A 22,427-nucleotide genomic window follows, 5' to 3' on the forward strand; every position below is an offset into this window, starting at 1 on the left:
GTGTAGGGAAACTACAACTGCATCCAATTCTGTCACCCTGGGGAGCATAAATTCCAAAGTAGGGCCCACTAGCAAGGCACCAAACTCCTGAGCTATCTGCCCCGACTATAGTGTCTGAATGTCTCTAGAGCCTTCAGGAGCCCACTATTTTGGGTAGTATGTACTTTGGCAGTCAGTGAGATCCTGCTGAGATGTAACCTCTGGAAATGACCTCCCAACTTACTTTGAAGTCTCTTAGCTATATAAATTCTTTTGTCTTTACGTTTTCCCCGTTTTGGTCAAAGTCTCTTCTTGTGCCAGTTGGGCCTCGAATATCACAGAGTTGTGACACCTACTCTCCAGTTCATTGGTCTCACCAGGACAACCAACAAGGAGGTGATGATGGACAACTACCATACCAAAGAACCAAGAGTCTACAACTGCAAGCAAGGGAGTCCCATTCATCAGCCCTATTGGATTGCAGCCCCCTCTCAATTAGAGGTGGAGTGTACATCACCGTCCCAGAATTCTCAGGATTGGAGAATCAACTATGGACTAAAGTTGACTTACTGATATTCTACTATAGACTTATTGTGATTCTAGCAATGGAAGAAATTATATCATTGATGTGGAGGCAGTGGCCACTGGAGGTTCTGAGGGCAAGGAGAGGGAAAAACAGGTGTAATGCAGGAGTATTTTTGGGACTTGGGAATTGTCCTGAATGACATTGCAACAACAGCTACAGGCCATTATATGTCTTACCATAACCTTCAGAATTGGGTGGGAGAGAGTGTAAACTACAAGGTAAACTTTAATCCATGCTTAGTGGTGATGCTCCAAAATGTGCTCATGAATTGCAATGAATGTACCACTCATGTGGGAAAATGTGGGAAGTGTGGGGAGCAGGGCATATAGGAATCCCCTATATTTTTTATGTAAAATTTATGTAACCTAAGTATCTTAAAAAAAAAAAAAATAGGTGTAATATGGTGGCTTTTTCCGGACATTGGAATTGTCCTGAATGATGTTGCAGTGATGGATACAGGCCATTATATATCTTGTCATAACTTACAAAAATGTGTGTTGGGGGGAGAGTTTAAACTATAATGTAGACTATAATTCACATTTAGTGGCAATGCTCCAGTATGTGTTCATCAATTGTAACAAAAGTACCACACTAATAAAGGATGTTAATGTGGGAAAGTGTTGGAGGGCTAGGGAGCAGGCATATGGTAATCACCTATATTTTTTATGTGGCATTTATGTAATCTAAGTATCTTTTTAAAAAGAATAACAAAAAGAAAAAAAAAAAAAAAAAACAGTGAGTGCCATAAGTTGGAAGAAAGGAAACATACGTGCGGTGCAAAAGTTTTAGGCAATGCCATAGATGACACTGTGACTTAATTTGCCCCTTTTTCTGAATGATTATTCATTTCTCACAGGAGTTTGAAATATTATCCAGGAAGATAAGGCATTTATTTTGGCTATGACTCTCTCGCTATAAAATATGTTAATATAATACAGTTTCTTTAGTCCTATGTTCAAATGAATGGTGTCATTGAAAGATCTTGGTATCTTGTCACCTTGAACCTTGAATAGTAATCAGCAGGGAGAAATTCTTCTATTGAATAATCACTAAGTATAAGATAATATTGCATTTACCTTAAAAAACTCACTTGGGAAATAAATATTACTTAGACCTTAATGTTTATTTTCATTAATTCAACTTCATTTAATATATAACGATTATTTAAAGCCAAATTGTGTCAAGTAAATTATTTAGTATAACCTCACAGAAAATTAGAAACAGTGCAATCTTTTACTTAAACATTTTAATATGTTTTCCTTAGCTTTTAAGAAGTTTTAAGTATTAATAAAAACATTGGGCCTGATAAGAGGATAGGATATTCTTGTCTCATTTTGAGAGATGCATCTATTTTTAAGTGATCAAGGTCGTACTTAGTCAATTATTTCTTCTACATGGTGCAGAAATGTCAAGGTCTTAGTTGGTTATATATTTGACCTTTTATGAGAGGCAGACAGTGGACCAGGGCTTGCCTCATTTTGGAATCTCCTCAGAAATGACTAAATGCTTTCCAGATGAACATACTGTGGCCCCAAGGAGGAGCTAGGAATTGGAATGCATTGCCTCCAAACTAGGGGAATGCCTGGACTTCTTTTGCTGTTGGAGCCTGGTGACTTGAAGGAATTGACCCACTGGGCAATTCCCCTCATTCTCAGCAGTATGACCTAGTCATGAAAAGAACTCAGGATGAGATAAATTATTTGTTTATTTCTACCTTGCTTGTTTCCAAAAAAGAATTTAAGACAGCTGCAAAGACTTCTATCCTTTCCCTGTTCTCTCATCATAAATTCATATAGATTGACTTTCCCAAATGTAAACTTGAGTTACCTATAGAGTTGGAATAGGGACAGTCAACTGATTACTGTCATTTGTCACAGGAACACTCATCTGCTAAAATTGGCACTAATGTCCTATTTTATCTCTCTTTAATGAAAATAAAAATAGTATTTCAAACCTAATAAAATATGCACTAAGTTGCTTTTTTTTTTTTTTTTTTACTCCTCCCCGCCTCCCCTCCCCTTGTCTGTCTGCTTGTTGTCTACTGTCTTCCTCAGGATGCATCAGGAACCAAACCCAGCACCTCCCAGATGAATGCCCAACTGCTTGAGCTACTTATGCTCAGGGCTTGTTGTGACCTGTTACACTCATCTTCTCTAGCAGGCACCCGGAACCAAACCTGGGACCTCCCATGGAGAGGCAGGTGCCTAATTGCTTGAGCCACATCTGTTCCCTGCTAAGTAGTTGCCTCTCTTTTATCCTCTATCTCATAGTCTAAAATATTAGAGGGACAAATTTAAGTATACATTTTAAGCATCACAGGGAGAATATACTATCCTATGTGAATACCCAAACTATACATAAACAATATTCGTAAGATTGCTTATTTAAATAAAAATATTGCTTCTCTCTTTAATCCACATTCAAGGTTGAGTCCTGTTAATATTTTTAAAAGGAATTATAAGCCAAAAAAAAAAAAAAAGACCTAGAAACATGGGTAAATTTCATCTAAAATAATTGGTAAAAAGCATTAATGATTCATTTATTGAAGGACTGGAAAGGATTTTAAGGAACCACATGCTTCTATGTATAACTGCCTAAACATCCTTGAATACATGACATTTGGCTTCTATAATTTTTAAAAACAGGATCTAGAGATAAGTCATTGGAAAAATTATCTCTGGAAATAAGGTAAGGAAACTGCTTGGATTTTGGGAAATAAAACAACAAAACAACCATTTCAAAAAACAGAATACTTTGAAATATTTTTCTAAAGTACATCTCAGGAATGGATGACTTGTTTTGATGCATTTGAACTTTTAAAAAATTTATGAGCTAAAATCATTAAATTCAATGACATTTAGAAACAGTAATGCTGCCTTCTGTGTTCTCAACAGATTCTAAATTCAGTTACATGTGTCTTGTGATCACAAGATATGGTTACAAATAGCAATAATTGTTGCAAAGCAAATTACTTGGTGGCACAGGAAAACATTCCCCCTCCAACAGAGAGGGGAATGGATTACCTCACTTACATAGTCTGCAGGTTATGTAATGAATATTACAAGTTTTAAAATGAAAAAGGAATCCATGCTAAAACAGAAAAATGACTTCATGAAAATATAAAGACAGATTTATTTGTCTAACTAGGAAAAAACATCTTTAGATGATTGAAGAGAAATTTTAAGTACAAATATTTAAGTGTTTATGAGCTATGAAAAACATTAAAATGAATTTATTCATTTTCATAGCTTCATAGAAATGAAATTATGAAAATAATACTTTTATCCATATACTTCTTGAATATGTTACAACTTGGAAGTGAATAATTTCTACTTAACAGGAGTCAGTAAAGAATAAGAATACACAAATTCGAGCCACATTTCCCTCCTGCCCCTATAATTCTGACTGAAATCTGTACACAGACAAAAGTATTGCTGTTAGTTTTAACCTATTTGTTTTAGTAAGCAGTGGCAAAAGCTTACTAAATTTGAACTACTTTAGGATACATTTTCATATAAGTAACCTCTAGGTAGGTTGCAACATTACGGATGGTTATTGCAATAGAGATTTTATTTCATGTCTGGCAGTTTATTCTCTTAACTCAGTGTTTTTCAATCATTTTAAACATACCTTTGATAAATATTAAATCTAATGGCTGAAACTTCCCAGCCCAGATTTCTGAAATGCCCCTTTACCTCAACTCCATCAAGAATCACTGATAATGAGAAGACAAGGTATACTATTTACTTATTGGAATTTCTTGCTTGTCTGCTTCTCCAACATACTGCAAATTCTAGGAGGGCAGGGATAGGATGGAGCAAACTCAGAGACTGGGGTGAAAGGAAGACTTTTTACTTTGTTTCCTTTTCTACTTTGTGATTTGCAACCACAGTTTAAGTGTTTGAAGTTATTTTAACAGACCCAAAAAGAAAAGAGATTATGTTCTTAAAGTAATCTATTCTTATGTGTATGGTACCATTTGACTGCAATAAATTCAGCTGCAGGGCCTTTTATTAGATTACTTTGTAAGATTGCTTTAGGGATTTTGATCCGAATACGTCAGCGAGACATGACTCAGGTTGAGTTTCCACCCCCTCGCTGTGTCTGATATAAATGGAGACACAGAGAGAGACCCAGACAGAGAAAAAGGGAGCTTCACTATTTGATCCTGCAATGTGAGAGAAAGGACTCCAGTTTTGCCTTCAGCTGAGCTGCAAGGAGAGAAGGCCCTGAGAGGCTCAAAGAACTGAGGCCCAGGGAGAAATGAGCCATATGCCTTATGCCACTGAACTTAAGAAGAAAGCAGAAGCAGCCAAGACTGATAGAGGAGGCCCAGAGAAGACAAGCCCTATGCCTGGTTGCCCACAGCTAAGCACTGAGAGATGGAAGATTCTGAAGGGGAAGGCAGGGAACCTGGTAGAGTTTGGCAGCCATCTTGCTTTGCCACGTGCATGGACAACAGAATCAACAGTAGCTGACTTTGGTGAGAAAACACCTCTTATGGTGCCTCAATTTGGACTTTTCATGGTCTAGAAATGTAAGCTTTTACCCCAAATAAATCCCCTTTATAAAAGCCAACCCATTTCTGGTACATTGCATTGCCCTTTAAAACATGTAAATAAAGACCTATTCAAGATTTAAACAAAAATGTCTTCATGATGGAGATTTGTTTCTGAAAAGCTAAACCAGGGGAAAACAGGATGTATTTTTCATTTTGATTCATTCTAACGAAATTAACCAAGTCCAGTCACTTTGACCCATTTTTTCCAGAATATAAGGGTATCATCAAAACAGGGAACTGTACATATTTGTTATCCCTACATCCCTGATCCTACCTATAGTGAAAACCACTGAGAAAAAAAAGATGACTATGGAAACCCACAGTAAGTGGCAACAAAGATGACTGACTACAGTATGTTAAGTGATGATCTGAACCAAGATCATCAGAGACTTTTGCAGAACTATTTGTCCTCCTCACCCTAACTGGAATCTGTGTCTTGTTAACTGAAGTGATTTGTGTGGAGAATCTGGTTAAAAATTGGAAAGAAAGATGATTATCTTAAAAAATAAATATATATGTAAATAAAATTTTAAAAGCCCAGACACTTAAACTTGCTACTTATTTCAATGATAATAGATATTATTATATTATTATAAGCTATACTTACACTTTATCTCATTTATTGTATCATAACCCTCATTTTGGTGAGAAAATCAAGGCTTTGAAGTATTATATAATTTGGCTAAGGTGACTCTAACAGTTTTTAAGTTAATCCATTTCTATGATTGCATTAGATTCTGTTAAGGGAACTTGATTATATCATCTGATTAAAGCACTTTCGATTGGACTACATCAATGAGGAGTCATTCAGGTTGGGTCTCTGCTCTCTTGCTGGACCTTTTATTAATTAAAATACAGAGGAAGAGACACACAGATAAAGGAAGCTGATATTTTGACCTGGCCATGTGAGACAGGATTCAAGGATCACTATCAGCCAAAGCTGAAGCATGAAGTTACCAACAGCCTGGGTTCACAGAGCAGCTCAAGACTGAAGAGATGAGCCATATGCCTGATAGCCCACAGCTGAACATGGGAAGAAAGCAACACAGCCAAGACTGAGATGGGAGACCCAGGAAGAGACAAGCCCTTTGCTTGGTTGCCCAAAGGTGAGTTCCAGGAGATAGTAGATTCTGGAGGGGAAGGCAGAGACCTCTACTGAGGTCTCTTTGCCATGTGTCAGGACCCCAGGATCACTAGTAGCTGACTTTGGTGAGAAAGCATCTCTGCTGATGCCTTGATTTGGACATTTCATGGCCTTGGAACTGTAAACTTTTGCCCTAATTAAAATTCTCATTATAAAAACCAACCCATTTCTGGTATTTTGCACTGGCAGCATTTTGGCAAACTAAGGTTCAAACATAGCTATTAAGTAGTAGTCAAATCTATGACTGACTTCAAAGATGTCATTGTCTGTACTGTGACATACTGTGTCTCTTGACAAGGGTTTAGTTTAGGTAGCTGCTTTAATTCAATCAGTATTTGAATCTCCCCAAGAGATGCAGGATAAAAAGATAATAAGGGAAGGTTTTCATTTTGGAGGGGGGGGGGGGGGGGGTGAGGGACATGATAAGGGGCACATCAAATAGAGGAAGACTGGTATCATTTTTAAAGAACATTAAAGCCCTGCCAATGGAGAAGCAGATCAAATGTAATTTTGAAATTTGTGGGCAAAAGGATGATAAGGAGAGAATTACATCTAATTCAGATATTTCCAGGATTTGATATTTTTTCTTCAAAAGCAAACAGCATTAAGAATAAACAAGGAAATGAACAAGCAGCCACTATAAATAAACACAGAGTGAATAGACATTAAAAAAATCTATGTTTAACCTTACTCTGAATTGAATATATGTTAAAAAAAAAAAAAGATATCTTCAAGATTTTCACCTACTAGATAGCCATAATTCAAATTTTTATAATGCCCAATGTTGAAGATGGGAAATAGGACTCTCCTATACCATCTAGTTTGTAGGGAAATAGTTGGTTCAACTTTTGTAGGCTATTTATCCTACAATATCCTAGGCAATATCTATCAAAATGTAACATGCTCATATCTTGGCTCAACAATTCCATGACTGTAAATTATCAGACAGACATATTTGTTTATGAGGATGTTCCTGCAGCACTTTTTGTAGAAACAACAAACTGGGAATATCTTAACTTCCTATAAATAAGAGATATAATATATATAATCACATACCATGCATTTAGGTTTTAGAAAAAAAATTAGGCTTAAATTGCTTACAAAGAAAACTCTACAAGATACACTTTTAGGTTAAAAAAAGGAATGTGGAAGAGAGTTTATATAGTATGATTTTAATTATGCAAAGAGAAAGGCAATGATTGACAGAGATGCAGCTAGATGTGGTTTATGTATAGAGCATTTCCATATGTATATGAAAACTTTAAAGCAAGTGTTTTAGTTTGCTGAAAGGCTGCCAGTGCAAAGTACCAGAAATGAGTTGGCTTTTATAAAGGGGATTTATTTGGGGTAAAAGCTTACATTTCTAAGACCGTGAAAAGTCCAAATCGAGGCACCATAAGAGGTGCTTTCTCACCAAAGTCAGCTAGTGTTGATTCTGCTGTCCAGGCATGTGGCAAAGCAAGATGGCTGCTGATCTCTTCTGAGTTCTCAGCCTTCCCCTCTGGGCTCACTGTCTCCTCTTGAGCCCAGTCTTTTTAGGGGCTTCATGTTTAAGCAATCCTCTAATCATCTCTCATATGGCAGGATCGAAAATGGTGGCTTACTTTTCCTGTGTCTATCTGACAACAAAAAATGCTGACAAGGGTGCAGAGCCACAGGGACTCTGATGCAAAATGGCACAGCTACTTTTGTAGACAGTTTGGCAGTTTCTTACATAGCCAAACATAGGCTTACTATAGGACTCAGCAATCTTGCTATTAGGAATTTACCTAAAAGAATTGAAAACATAAACCTGTATCTGAATGTTTATGGCAGCTTTATTCATAATTGCCAAAAATTAGAAGGAATTGAGACATCCTTCAATAGACGAATAAACTGTAGTACATTCATATAATAGAATATTATTCCGTGATAAAAAATGAGCTGTCAAGTCATGAAAACACATGGAGGAATCTTAAATGCATATTGCTAACTGAAAGAAGCAGTCTGCAAAGGCTACATACTGTATGATTCCAACTATATGACATTCTGGAAAAGACAAAACGGTAAAAAGATCAGTGGTGCCAGGGATAGGGAGGTGAGAGGGATGAAAAGGTGGGGCACTGGGCATTTGTAGAGCAGTGAAACTGCTCTATATGATATTGTAATGAACACATGACATTATGCATTTGGCAAAACTCATAGAACTGAGTGATGTCATCAACATGGACATGTAAGACATTCCCCGGAAAAGTCTCCTCTCAGAATCAACTAATAAAAGGATAAATCTTAAGAGTTAACTCATCAAAATAATCAGATACCCAGACATCAGCAAAAATTTACAATCCATACTAAGAAACAAGAAGACAAAGCTACGTCAAGGAAACAAACTGAAACTTGGAAGAAGACAGAATTTAGGGCAACTAATTAAAGAAATCATTAAAGGAGTTGTAGGGAAATGTGGATATAGAGTTAAAGGATATAATGGAGATAATGTTTGAGCACAAAGAAAAATGTTTAAAAAGAAACAACAGAAGTTATGGGGATGAAAGCTACAATAATGGAGACTAACAATACACCAGAGGCCCCCAATGGTTGCTTGGAAAAGCCATCTTTGCATTGTTCCCTGGTCCAGCTCCCCACTTGCCACAGCAACCTCCACTGTGCACTGCAGCTGCAGACACTGGCAGTTTTACCACCAGAGTCCCTGAGCACTCACTTTCTTTTTAATCTGTTGCATAGGATCACTGGTGTGCCCACCATGTCAGATACAACCATGAATACCAGCTCCGAAATCACCACCAAGGACAAAGGAGAAGAAGGAAGTTGTGGAGCAGGTGGAGAATAGAAGAGGTGCACCTGCTAATGGGAATGCTAATGAAGATAACGGGGAACAGGAGGCTGATAATGAGGTAGACAAAGAAGAGGAAGAAGGTGGGAAGACAAGGAGAAAGAGGAAGGAGATGGTGAGAAAGAGGATGGAGATGAAGATGAAGAGGCTGGGGTAGCTATGGGCAAATGGGCAGCTGAAGATGATGAGGATGATGATGTGGATGCCAAAAGCAGAAGACCAAAAAGATGACTAGACAGCAAAAGAGGAAAAGTTAGACTTAAAAATAAAAAGTCTGCTGTAACCTATTCACCCTCCACTTCCTGTCTCGGAATCTAAATGTGGTCAACTTGGAGTAGAGAGGCCAACCTGCCCATCTACTCCGGGCAGCCTCCCCCCTCACACAGATGACATGCACTCTCCACCACCACCCAAACAAAACCACAACATGAATTTGCAACAGGGGAGGAAATAAGAACCAAAACTTCCCTGCTTTTTTTCTTAAGAGTACTTTAAAAAAGAAAAATTTGTATTTTTAATTTACATTTTATAATTTTGTACATATTGTTAGGGGTCAGCCATTTAAATGATCTTTGATGACCAAATCAGCCTTCAGAGCATTCTCTGTCCTACTTCTGACTTTACTTGTGGTATGACCATGTTCATTATAATCTCAAAGGAGAAAAATCTTTGTAAAATAAAAAAGCAGAAAACAACAACAAAATACAATCTTATTCCAAGCACTCTGGTCATTTTTCTGTGTGTAGGTACTTAGCTGTACTATAAGTAGTTGGTTTGTAGGAGATGATTAAAAAGGCCAAAGATACAGTTTTCCTTTTTTCTTTATTTCTGTCTATGAAGTTGTTGCGTTTTTTTTTTTTTTGCCTCTTTGATGTATGTGTGAAACAATGTTGTCCAACAATAAACCAGGATTTTATTTTGTTGAGTTGTCCTTAAAAAAAAAAAAATCAGAGGCATATAACACCTGATCTGAATAGGCAGAAGAAAGAAACAGTGAGCTAGAAGACAGGACAATTGAAATCATACAGTCAGAAGAAGAAAGAGAAAAGAATATAAAACATTGGGCAGTCTCTCAGGAATGAAGTGAAGAAACATACTTATCATGGGTGTCCAAGAGAAGAAAAGAAGGGAAAAGAGACCAAAAGAATATTTGAGAAAAGGGTGGCTGAAATTTTCACAACTCTTATGAAAGACATAAATATAGATGACTAGATAGTCGAACAGAATAAAATATAACAGGCCTACTCTGAGACACATTCTTTGTTTTTTCATTTAAAAACAATTTATTGAAGTACATCATTCATAATTAACATATGTAACAATAAGTATACAATAAAAATTGTGAACTTACAAAAGAAACATGCATAACACCATGTAGGGCTACCATTTATCACCCCACCACAAATACCTTGTTTTTGTGAAACATTTGTAACAAATTATGAAAGCACATCATCAAAGTACTACTACTAACTATAGTCCATATCTTACATTTGGTATTTTTTATTTTCTAATATATCTTTTATTACAGATGCAAGCTTACAAAACAATCATGCATAACATGCAGAATTCCCATACACCACCCTTCCACCAACAGCTTGCATTGTTTGTGGAACATTAGTTTTAGATTATGAAAAAACATCATCAAAATATTACTACTAGCCATGGTCCATAGCTTACATTTGGTAAGTTTTTCCATACATCCTCCTATTATTAGCACCATGTATTAGTAATGTACATTTACTATAGTTTATGAGAGAATGCTCTCATATTTGTAACATTTGCCACATTCCATTATATACCACACAGTTCATGGTGTTATACAGTCCCATGCTGTATACAATCCATCCAAAGTGTACATTCAGGGGCTCTCAGTTTCATCACAGAGTTGTGCAGTCATTGCCTCAGTAAATTTTTTAATGCTTTCTTTAGTTAAAAGAAAAAACCCCAAAACCCCTATTATTGACCCTTACCATTAATATAATAGCACTTTGACATTGAACTAAGAATATTACACTATTGGTGTTAACTGCACTCCATAAGATATATTCACTGAATTTTCCCCATGCATCACCATATTCTTACCACCTTGTAATAGTCACATAATTTGCTTTAGGTCAAAGAACATTCTTGTATTCTTGTACTATTAAGCACAATCATTATCACCACAGAATTCACTATATTAAACAGTCTCTAGATTATTTTCTAGCTTTCTTTCAATTAACATTTATGTCTCTATACTACCCCCTTCAGCGACAATCACTTTTTTAACAAATCAATTTTATTAATATTAATAAAGACAAATCATTCAAAGTGTATAATCAATGGTATTCTGTAAAATCATATGGTTGTGCGTTCATCACCCTAATCATTTTAGAGCATTTTCATTATTCCAGTAATAATAATAATGATACTAATACTAAAAAACAAAAACAAACCAAATAGGGAAGTGGATGTAGCTCAAGTGATTGGGCTCCCATCTAACATAGCGGAGGTCCAAGGTTTGATTCCTGGAGCCTCCTGGTAAAGGCAAGCTGGCCTGTGTGGTGAGCTGGCCTGAGAAGAGCACTGGCCTGTACAGGAGTGCTGGCCTGTGTGGTAAGCTGGCCCAAGCAAAGAGCTGGCACAGCAAGATGACGGAAAAAAAGAGACACAGAGACAGAGACAATAAGAGATGCAGCAGACCAGGGAGCTGAGGTAGCACAAAAGATTTGAGCACCTCTCTCCCATTCCAGAAGGTCCCAGGATTGATTCCCAGTGCCACCGAAAGAGAAGACAAGAAGACACAGAAGAACACACAGCGCATGGACACAGAAAGCAGACAATGAGGGGTGTGTGTGCGCGCATGTGCGCAGAAATAAATAAATAAATAAATAAATAAATAAATTTAAAACAAAATCCCAACAAACTAAATAAAACTCATCACCTCTCAATCTCTCTATGCTTCCCTTGTCATACAAAGCTGATATTCTGTTTCCTTCTCTCTAGTATATTTGTATTTATATTTTGTAAAAACAGCCTTATTTATGCAATATCAACATTTGATATATTTTCCCCCAAATGACCATATTATTTTTCTGTTCTATGAACCATATAATTTATCTAAAATGTATAATCAATGACATTTAGTAAAATCACCAAGTTGTACATTTTTCACTTCAATCAATATTAGAACATTTTCATTACCCAAAAATAAAAACAAAAACAAACCATCACCACAAAAAGCAAACCACTATCATATGAATATGTTAGCACTAATAATTATAAATCCTATGGCATGCTTTCACCATTTCTATTGATTTCCAAACATTTACAAAAAACATTTTACATTTCTGCACAGATTTAACCTCAGTTTTCCATTCTCTAGCCACATTCTATTCTCTGGTAACTTGTATTATAGCTATTAATTCCATGAGTTTGCTCACTGTATTTAGTTCCTAATAACATAGTCATACAATATTTGTCTTCTTGTGGCTGGCTTGCTTCACCCAACATAATGGTCTCCAGGTTCATCCATGTTATCATATGCATCACAACATTTCTTCTCACATCTGGATAATATTCCATTGTGTGTATGTGCCATAGTTTGTTTATCCATTAATCAGTTGATGGACACCTAGGCTGTTTCCTTCTTTTGGTAATTGTGAATAATGTCCCTATGAACATTGGCTTGCAGATGTCTGTTTGTGTCACTGCTCTCAGCTCTTCTGGTATAAACCTAGTAGTGGTATTGCTGGGTCACATGGTAGATCTATATCTAACAGCCTTAGGAACTGCCAAACAGACTTCCACAGTGGCTGTACCTTTCTACACTCCCACCAGTAGTGAATAAGCATTCCTATCTCTCTGTATTCTCTCCAATACGGTTTTGTATTGTATTTGTAATTTTCTGTTTCGTTAATAGTGGCCATTCTAGTGTGTGAAATAGCTCATTGTAGCTTTGATTTGCATTTCCCTTACAGCCAGATATGTCAAACATTTTTCATGTGTTTTTTCACCATTTGTATCTCTTTTTTAGAAAATGTCTATTCAGGTCTTTTGCCCATTGTTAAATTGGTTCATTTGTCTTTTTATTGTTGAATTGTAGGATCTCATTATATATCATGGATATTAGACCCTTGTCGGATGTGTGATTTCCAAATAATTTCTCCCATTAAATAGGCTGTCTATTTATCCTCTTTGCAAAGTCTTCTGAGGTGCAAAACTGTTAATTTTGAGGAGACCCCATTTCATTTATGTATTTTTTCTTTTGTTATGCATGTTTTGAGCAAAAGGTTTAAGAGACCTACATGTACTATAAGGTCTTGTAGATGCTTCCCTACATTAACTCTAGGAGATTTATGGTCCTGGCTTTTATGTTTAGGTCTTTGATCCATTTGGAGTTGATTCTTGTATAAGGAGTGAGATAGGGGTCCTCTTTCATTCTTTCGTTTATGGATATCCAGTTTTCAAGGCACCATTTGATGAAGAGACTGTTCTGTCCCAGAAAAGTGGACTTCCTAGGCTTATCAAAAATCAGTTGCCCACAGAGGTAAGGGTCTATTTCTGAACTCTGAATTCTATTTCATGAATCAATGTGTCTGTCTCTATGCAAATACCATGCTGTTTTCACCACAGTATACACTTCTGGGCCAGGCATGTGAGTTCTCTTCTTTTTAAAAAAATTTTTTTAAATTTTATTTTTAAAAGATGTTTACATTATATAAATGTTACACAAAAAATATAAGGGATTCCCATATGCCATGCTCCCCACACCATCCACATTTACCCCATTAACAACATCCTTCATTAGTGTGGTACGTTCATTGTAATTGACGAACACATTTGGAGCATTGCCACTAAGCATGGATTATAGTTTACATTGTAGTTGACATTCTCTCCCACATAATTCTGTAGGTGATGGCAAGATATATAATGGCCTGTATCTGTCATTGCAATACCATTCAGGTCAATTTCCAAGTCCCGAAAATGCCCCTGCATTGCACCTGTTTTCCCTTTCCCTGACCTCAGAACCTCAAGTGGCCACTGCCTCCACATCAATGACATACGTTCTTCCATTGCTAGAATCACAATAAGTCTATAGCAGAATACCAGTAAGTCCACTTTAGTTCATAGTTCATTCTTCAATCCTGAGGATTCTTTGATGGTGATGCCGACTCCACCTCTAATTGAGAGGGGGCTTCAATTCCATATGGCCAATGGATGGGACTCTCTTGCTCGCAGTTGTAGGCTCTCTAGGTTCCTTGGTATGGTGGTTGTACATTCTCATCTTGTTGTTAGTTGTCCTGGGTGAAACCAGTGAACTGGAGAGTAGGTGTTGCAACTCCATTGAGACTCAGGGCCCAGCTAGCCCATGGACAGTTAAAAGATTCAAGTCTCTTGGTGGTATACCTACAGGTTCGAATAGAAGGAACTGAAGATCCATGTGTAGGGAAAACACAACTGAGTCCAATTCTGTCACACTGTGGAGCACAAACCTCAAAGTAGGGCCCACTAACAAAGGACCAAACTCATGAGCTATCTACCTTGGCCATAGTGCATGGGTGTCTCCAGAGCCCTCAGGAGTCCCACTATTTGGAGTAGTGTCTTATTTGGCAATCAATGAAATCCTGCTTAGACGTGCATAAGCATAACCTCTGGAATGAACAACCTACTCACTTTGAAGACTCTTAGCCATATAAACTCACTTGTCTTACATTTTCCCCCCTTGGGCAAGGTCTTTTTTTCAGTTGCATTGCTAGTTGGTGCTTGGTAGTAATCCCTCAGTGCCAGGGAGGCACTGAGAGTCATGTCACACTGTAGGTGGAAGTTATTGCATTTATATGCAGAATTCAGCTTAGAGAGAGGTTGCATTCATTTGCTCTTCTTTTTGAGGATGTTTTTGCCTATTCAAGACCTCTTTCCATTCTAAATAAATTCATTGTTTGACTTTTTTTTTCTGTAAAGTAGACTGTTAAAATTGTGATTGGTATTGCATTGAATCTATAAATCAATTTGGGTAGAATTGACATCTTCATGATGTTTAGTCTTCCAATTTATGACCACAGAATGGCCTTCCATTGTTTAGGTCTTTGATTTCTTTTAGCAGTATTTTGTAGTTTTCTGAACACAGATCCTTTACATTCTCTGTTACATTTATTCCTAGACACTTGAGTCTTTTGATTACTATTTTAAATGGACTTTTTTTCCTTGATTTCCTCCTCTGATTGCTTATTACTGGTGTATAGAAACACTGATTTTTGCACGTTGAACTTGTATTTTGCCACTTTGCTGAACTCCTTTTTTATCTCTATTAGCTTTGTTGTAGATATTTCAGGGTTTCCTAAATATAGGATCATGTCATCTGTGAATAGTGAAAGTTTTACTTCCTCTTTTCTAATTTGAAAGCCTTTATATTTCTTTTTCTTGCCTAGTTGCACTAGCTAGAACTTCTAGCACAATGTTGAATAACAATGGTGACAGTGGGCCTCCTTGCCTTATTTCTGATCTTAGTGAGAAAACTTTCAACCTCTCCCCACTGAGTATGTTTGTTGTGAGATTTTCATATTATTTTGTGACATTTATTATTTTGAGGAACTTTCCTTTATCCCAATCTTTTAATGTATTTTTATCAAGAAAGGATGCCTGATTTTGTCAAATGTCTTTTCCGCATCAACTGAGATAATCATGTGGGTTTTTTCCCCCTTTCATTTGTTAATGTTGTGTATTATGTAAATTCACTTTCTTATGTTGAACCAGACTTTCATACCAGGAAAACCTACTTGATTGTGATATATAATTGTTTTTATATATTGTGAGATTCAATTTGCAAGTATTTTGTTGAGAATTTTTGCATCTTTGTTCATTGGAGAGATTGATCTGTAATTTTCTTTTCTTGTGGAATCTTTATCTGGCTTTGGTATTATGGTGATGTTGGCTTCATAAAATGTGCTGGGTAATTTTCCCTCCATTCCAATTTTTGGAAGAGGTTAAAGAAGAGTAGTATTAATTCTTCTCCAAAAGTTTGGTAGAATTCACCTATGAAGCCATCTGGTTTTGGACTTTTCTTTGTTGGAAGCTTTTTGATGATTGATATAATCTCTTATGAATGGTTTGTTGAGTTCCTGTATTTCTTGTAGAGGAATGTAGGTTGTGTATTTCCAGGAATTTGTCCATTCCACCTAATCTGTTGGCATATAATTTCTCATAATATCCTCTTATGATTGTTTTTATTTCTGTGGTTTCAGCCATATTGTCACCCCTTTCATTTCTGATTTTATTTATTTGCATCTTCTCTTTTTTACTTTGTTAGTCTACCTAAGGGTTTGTCAATTTTATTGACTTTCTCAAAGAATTGGCTTTTGTTTTTGTTCTCAATTTCATTGACTTCTGCTCTAATCTTTGTTATTTCTTTTTTCTTTTTTTTACTTGCTTTGGGATTCATTCACTGTTTTGTTTTGTTTTTTCTAGTTTCTCCAGTTGTTCAGTTAGATCTTTCATTTATTTAAAATATAGGTATTTATGGCTATAAATTTCCCTCTCAGCACTGCCTTCACTGTAAACCATAAGTTTTCATTAGTTGTATTCTTGTCATTTGTCTTGAGCTATCTACTGATTTCTTCTGCAATTTCTTCTTTGGCACACTCATTGTTTAGGAATGTGTTGTTTAGCCTCCATATATTTGCAAATTTCCCCCTTTCCCATGTATTATTGATTTCTAGCTTCATTTCATTATGATCAGAGAAGGCACTTTGTATAATTTCAGTCTCCCTAACTTATTGAGAGCTGTGTTGTGGCCCAAAATGTGGCCTATCCTTGAGAAAGATCCATGAGCACTTGAGAAGAATGTGTAACTGCTGATTTGGGGTACAATGTTCGGTATATATCTGTCAGGTCCAGCTCATTTATCATATTAAGTTCTCTGTTTCCTTGTTGATCTTCTGTTTAGTTGTACTATCTGATGATGTGAGTGGTGTTTTGAGTCTCACACTATTATTGTAGAGATGTCTATTTCTCCTTTCAGTTTTGCCAGTGTTTGTCTCATGTATTTTGGGGCACACTAGTTATGTGCAAAATTATTTTTGACTGTTATTCCTTTCTCGTGAGTTGTCCTTTTTAAAAATATATAATGGCCTTCTTCATATTTTATCACTTTTTTGCATTTAAAGTCTGTTTTGTCTGGTACCAGTACAGTGTTATACATTTGTGCAGCACCAAGCATAAACTATAATGTAAACTACAGACTTCTGTTAATAGCAGTGCTTCAATATTGGTTCATCATCTGTAACAAATGTACCATGTTAATGTAAGATGCTAATGATAGTGGAAACTGTGTGTGTGTGTGTGGTTTATATGGGAACTTCCTATACTTTCAGTGTAATTTTTCTGTAAATCTAAAACTTATCTAAAAATAAAGTTTATTATTATAAACAAAAGATGTCTAAAATCTCTGTATTATATAAGCCTTGCCTAATAAAAGAAAATAGGCCAATAAGCCAACCCTCACTCTTTAATGTTTGCACTTAAGAACTTTCTTTATACTTGATTATAATTAATGTCTAAGAGTTATCTCCTGAAAACCTCCTTGTTACTCAGATGTGGCCTCTCTCTAAGCCAGACTCTACAAATAAACTCACTACTTTCCCCTGACATGGGACATGACTTCCGGGGATGAGCCTCCTTGGCACTGAGGGATTATTACCAAATGTTAATCTGTGATGTATCTGAAAAAAGACCTGAACCAAAAGAGGGAAATATCAAATAAATTAGAGTTTTTATGGTTAAGAGATTTCAAAGTGAGTCAGGAGGTCATTCCAGAGGTTACACTTAGGCAAGTCTCAGGCAGGTTTCACAAACAAACAAAACCTTGAACAAAAGTGCTCCTGAGGGCTGCTCTAGGGACATCTGGACACCACAGGCAAGTCATACAGCCTGATGAAATCAATACCTGCTTGGCAGGCCCTATCTAAGGATATATGAAAATGTATATTCCCAGTATAACCTGGCTATACTTATTTATAATTCCCCTAACCATGATTCTTCTACTCCTTCTATTTGAACCTATAATTTTCAATTTACCTGTTAAGTATATTTCCCAGGGACTTAAATCTTTGGAGTGTTCATATGCTGTTTCAACTTTTTATACTCACCTCATCTGTGCCCTGTATTCCCTAAAGTGGTTTCAGCTAAATTAGTTAATATATAGGTTATTTTTTTTTTAAATCATGAAATTCCTTTACTAGCCTGAAACCCAGCAAAGTTGCAGCTAACTCCTGTTTTCCAGTCCTTTGGACTTGGCCCTGGACTACTAACAAAATGATGATAATGCAATAGTCCCATCCCCAAAGCAAGAAGTATCTTTAACTGCAAGCAAAACAATTCCTTTCCTCTGCCCCATATCTACATCCCTTCTCAGCATGAAGCAGAGTGGACATCAACCCAAATCCTTCAAGATTGAAAATGAACAAAAATACAGGGAGTGTAACCATGGGCCAACAAAGATTCATTGTTATTATAATTATTATCTTATGTTAATGGAAAAACTTGTAAAATTGGTATGAAAAATAACAAAAAACAAAATTAAAAAAAAAACACGATACTTGCATACAGATACATATATAGACCGATGGAATATTGAATTGAGATCTCAGAAATGACACATCTAGAAAAAATGTAGGGAAGCATCTTCAGGATCTCGTGTTAGGCCTTCCTAGACTTTACATCCAAAGCACAATTAACAAAAGAAAAAATAGATAAATGGGACCTTAGCAAAATTAAAAACTTTTGTGAAAACTTTTTTGACTTTACATACAAGTGAGAAGACAACCCACTCAATGGGAGAAAATATTTGGAAACCACATATCCAATAAGGGTTAAGATCCAGAATATATATAGAAATCCTACAACTCAACAATAAAAAAGGCAAACAACCCAATTTAAAAGTGAGTAAAAGACTTGAATAGACATTCTCCCAAAGAGTTTAGACAAATGGCTAAAAAGCGCATGAAAAGATATTAAAAATCATTAGCTATTAGGGAAATGCAAATAAAAACCACAGTGATATATACCATTATATACCCATTAGAATGGTTATTATTTTTTAAAAAAGAAAATTATAAGTGATGAAAAGGATTTGGAGAAATAGGAACACTCATTGATTGCTGTTGGGAATGTAAAATAGTGCAGTTGCTGGGTAAGACAGGTCGGCATTTCCTCAGAAAGTTAAGTATAGAATTACAAATGAACTGGCAATCCCTGTACTAGGTTTATATACCCAAAAGGATTAAAAGAACTTGAACAGATATTTGAATACTGATGTTCACAGGGGCATTATTCATAATTGCAAAAGATGGAAGCGATCTAAGTGTCCATCAATAGATGAATGGGCAAACAATGGAATATAATTCAACCATAAAAAGGAATGAAGTTTTGGTTCATGTGACAACCTTGAAGATATTATGTTGTGTTACCTTGAAGACATTATGTTGACTGAAATAATCCAGACAAAAGGACAAATATTGTATGATCTCACGGATCTGAAATAACTAGAATAAGCAAACTCATAAGAGTTCGAATCTAGAATATAGGTTAAAAGAGAATGAGGAGTTAATGCTTAATTTGTACAGAATTTCTCTTTGGGTTGCTCTTAAAGCTTTGGAAATGGATGATGGTGATGGTAGCACAACATTGTGAGTATAATTAACATCCCTGAATTACAGATGTGAATGTAGATAAAAGGGAAAATCTTAGGTCATATATGTCACTTGAATAAAAATGAAATGACAAAAACACAGAACTGTATATCACATGGAACCCTACTGTAAATGATGGACTGTGGTTGATAGCACAGTTATGAGTGTTCTTTCATGAATAATAACAAACGTACTACACTGTAGCAGGGTGATGATAACTGGATGGTAAACGGGGAAAAATACACCCTAATGTAAACTATGGACTCCAGGTAATAATACAATTGTAATATTCTTTCATCAACTGAAACAAAGGTATCACACTAATGCAAAGTATTAATAATAGGGGGGTGGTATATGCCAACATTGTATTTTTTTTATATGATTTCTATAAACCTACAATACTCTGTAATTAAAATAGTAAATAAATAAACTTACTACAAATATACAGGAAGCAAAACTGTGTTGTACTGGTACAAGGACAGACGAATAGATCAGTGCAATCGAATTGAGGGTCCAGAAATGAACCCATGCATCTATAGCTGGTTGATTTTGACAAGACTGTCAAGTCTTTTCAACAGGAAAAGAATAATCTCTGCAGTAAATATTGCTGGGGCTACAGGAAATCCACATGCAAAAGAGTTAACTTGGACCTCTACCTCCCACCATATATAAAAATTAACTAAAATGCATTAATACCCTAAATACAAAGAAATATGAATTGAGAAAAAACTATGACAGCTCTCCTTTATTGTTTAACCAGACTCTGCTCTGAAGAAAATGCACATGCACTTCTACTTGGTGACTAATACAATGAAGTTCAGTTAGTTGTCTTAATTCAGAGGTAGATTAAGAAGTTGTTCACATAAAATTCAGAGGAGGGCTGAGAGAGGAAACAATGAGGAAATATGAGGGAATCTACTAAAGAGTGTCATACTGGAAGATGAAAGTAGATGAAGGGGGAATTTAAGCTCCATTATGTGGATAACCCAGGTGCAGAGGGAGTTGCTAAAATAGTTCTGAGTTCCATTCTTTTCCTTGGGTGTATCACTTTACCAAAACTACTATATGTCACTTTTTTATAGGTCTAAGCAGACTTTCAATTCTCTCCCATCTGTTTTTAAAATGCACATCACCCAGACATGTAGATGATGGTCTTATCACCTCATTCGCATATCTACTTGCCAAAATATAAGAAGAATTTAACCAGAGTATCAAGCGTCAATCCAAAATGTCTAAATCTATCCTTTTTTCTCTAATAGAAATTCTTTGGCAACTTCATTGCTCACCACTTCATGCAAATTGCATTGTTTTGTACATTTACAAAGTTTCATACAATGTGACGTGGGAAGATAAAAAGGATGGGAAATTTGGGAATCTTAGTTCCATTTCTTCCATGCTTTCATCCTCAAGCTATGGTTTTGTGATGGTGGCTAAAAAGCAACAACAAAATTTAAACCAACCAGGTTTGACAGTGTGACTTAGGTGCCATTTCTGTTATTTTTAAAGCCATGATGTAATTATTTTATTTAAATGCTAATCGATTGTCCTAGCACAACCCTCTAGTGGCAGAATCAATTTCAGTAATGATGCTGATGCCTGCAAGATGATCAACAGAAGACTCTACCTCTTGGTACAAAAGGAATGGAAATGATAGACAGTTCATTAATCATTTATCCCAGAGATGAATGTGTTCCGTTGCTGATAGGGGACAGTAGGTGAATGCTGCGAAAATGAGAAATGTCAATTGTCAGGACTCATGCATACTAACTGTACAGCTATTTTTAAGCTCCTTTGAAAATTAAAGTTATGCCCTTTCTCAAAGCCTATTGTTCTGTCACATATGCTTGGCAATTTTGTTCTGTAGGAATTAATTTTCACTCTAGTCAGATGTGTCTGCTTCAAAAATGTATACAGTCAAGATCTAGCATATTGTAAGTTATTTAGAAACTGCAGAGGTCCATGTATTTGGTAGTGAACCCTAAAAGAATAGAGGAGTGAAAGTGGAAAACCAGGAAAGCTACTGTGTAAATTTTTGGTTAAAATTTCCCCCTGCATATATTTTATCAGCAAGGATGATACAAGTTAATTTCTCAGGTTCCCCCAAAACAGACATATTCTATAATTCATATTATATTTTCTGAAGATAGAGATAGCAGACTAAAAAAAATATTGTTCATCAAACTAGGTAAACAATGTTTCTAAGTAAGTAATTGTCCCAAATTGGCCTCGAGAATATCTAAATTTCAAGGTAAGAAATTATGTTAGGGCAACATGCTTTTCATAAATTGAATGATGAAAGTTTGTATGCACAGAATTATTATTATTGCTATTTCTGCCAATACAAATAATTCTTTAGCCCTGAAGTTATATTTTTAACACAGCATTTTAAAACACTGTACTATTAATAAATCAGTTACATTTTGAAAAATGTATAAATAACCTTTACAACTTCAAGTGATTTCTAATTATAAAGCCCAAAATTAGAAAGTTAAATAAAATATAGACATTTCTTTAGCTTGCAGAAGAGACAAGACTCTAAAATGATACTCTTTCCAGCAATTAAAAATATTAATCCGAATGGATTTGAGTATGCCCAAAACTATGCCTATGCCTAGCTCTTCTGTTAGACATATGAGCCCTCGAAGGAAAGTATGGTGTTA

At 35.8% G+C, this 22,427-nt stretch overlaps 1 protein-coding gene across 1 annotated transcript in view; it reads right to left on the bottom strand.

Moving 5' to 3' along the window:
• Positions 1 to 20,497: 20,497 nt before the first annotated feature.
• Positions 20,498 to 22,427, bottom strand: part of MIOS (meiosis regulator for oocyte development) — a 39,836-nt gene continuing 37,906 nt past the window's right edge. The window contains exon 14 of the transcript XR_011648813.1: positions 20,498 to 21,489. The gene's annotated coding sequence lies outside the window, so the exon portion shown is untranslated. The remainder of the gene's footprint in view (positions 21,490 to 22,427) is intronic.

Source organism: Dasypus novemcinctus, chromosome 5, assembly GCF_030445035.2.
Source record: "Dasypus novemcinctus isolate mDasNov1 chromosome 5, mDasNov1.1.hap2, whole genome shotgun sequence".
NCBI lineage: Eukaryota > Metazoa > Chordata > Mammalia > Cingulata > Dasypodidae > Dasypus > Dasypus novemcinctus.